The 1,446-nt window shown below is 41.1% G+C and overlaps 1 pseudogene; it reads right to left on the reverse strand.

Moving 5' to 3' along the window:
• Positions 1–304: 304 nt before the first annotated feature.
• On the reverse strand, positions 305–823 carry LOC102905671 (immunoglobulin heavy variable 3-7 pseudogene; annotated as a pseudogene).
• Between the last annotated feature and the right edge of the window lie 623 nt (positions 824–1,446).

The following is a 1,446-nucleotide window of genomic DNA, read 5'->3' on the forward strand; positions in this document are numbered from 1 at the left end:
GAGAGGCCTCACCATCACCCGGACCTTCCTAAGCATTTGATCCTCGTGAATTTAGCAGAGTCATTTCTGCATTCAGCCGTGATTTTCTGCACTTAGTTTACATTAGACAGTGGTGTATATATTTTATATGGTGGCAAAACGGAACCTATTTTACCAGATGTCCTAGGCCATATATGTAGAGAGCATTCTGAGAAATTATTAGATGCAGTGAAAGATGAGAACTAAGAAACCAGCACTCAATAATATCTGCAGCCTTTTCTACAAAATCCTTTTGCGCCAACATGCTCTGCGCCCCCTGCTGGTTCTAAGCGCTCCTGCAAGGAGGTTTGTGTCTGGGTTTACACTGAAGATCTCTCACTGTGTTTCTAGTACAATAATAAATGGCCGTGTCTTCGGGTTTTAAGCTGTTCATTTGCAGGTAGATGCTGCTTTTGGAATCATCTCTTGAGATGGTGAATCTGCCTTTCACAGACTCCACATAGCGTGCTTCGTAATTATTAACTTTGTCCATAATTAGAGCAACCCACTCCAGCCCCTTCCCTGGAACCTGGCGAACCCAGTTCATCCAGTAGTTACTGAATGTGAATCCAGAGGCTGCACAGGAGAGTTTCAGGGACTTTCCAGGATGCATCAGGCCTCCCCCAGACTCCACCAGCTGCACCTCACACTGGACACCTGCAAAGAGGAAATCCTGTCAGTAAACTCTCACCAATGTCCACTGTCCCTCACACTCATGTCCACTCACACACTGAGTATCTTTCTTTATCTATAAATTACCTTTGAAAAGAACAACAAGGAAGACCCAGCTCAGTCTCAACTCCATGCTAGATATTCTGCGCTCAGTAATGATCACAGAATGGGAGGACCTATGAGTCTAGACCTGGGTGCCTCTGTCAGAGCTGTAGGGTCAGGGCTGGTTTTCATGAGCAGAGGGGAATATTATTTGCATATCTTTCTGATATATCATGACCTCAGGGGTAGGAGGCTTAGAGGAGATACAATAAGGGCCAAAGATCATTTATAGCATCAAAGAATCACTTATTGTCCTTATCACTATCACTAATGGGACCTAGCTCAGTTGAGAGTACTAGTTTGCATGCCTGAAATATTCATGTTTCATCCCCATCACCACATAGTAGGCAAGAGAAGGGAGCAGGAGTTTCATAGGTTTGAGTTCTGATTGGGCTACACAAACTATGTATATAAAAGGAAAAGAAGAAAAAAAGGAAGGAAGGAAGGAAAGGAGAAAGGAAGGAAAGAAGAAAGGAAGGAAGGAAGGAGAGAGAAGAAATATTACTTCATTACTTAGCATAAAATTATAAATAATAATAATATAAACTTATAGCCTTACTTTACTATGTTTTGTTATATAAAAAACTTTACTATGTTATATAAACTCTTTGGTTGTCATAGAAATTATCAAATAATTTCTTATGAAATTTGGAC

The sequence above is a fragment of the Peromyscus maniculatus genome, chromosome 14 (genome assembly GCF_049852395.1).
Source record: "Peromyscus maniculatus bairdii isolate BWxNUB_F1_BW_parent chromosome 14, HU_Pman_BW_mat_3.1, whole genome shotgun sequence".
In the NCBI taxonomy this organism is placed as follows: Eukaryota; Metazoa; Chordata; class Mammalia; order Rodentia; family Cricetidae; genus Peromyscus; species Peromyscus maniculatus.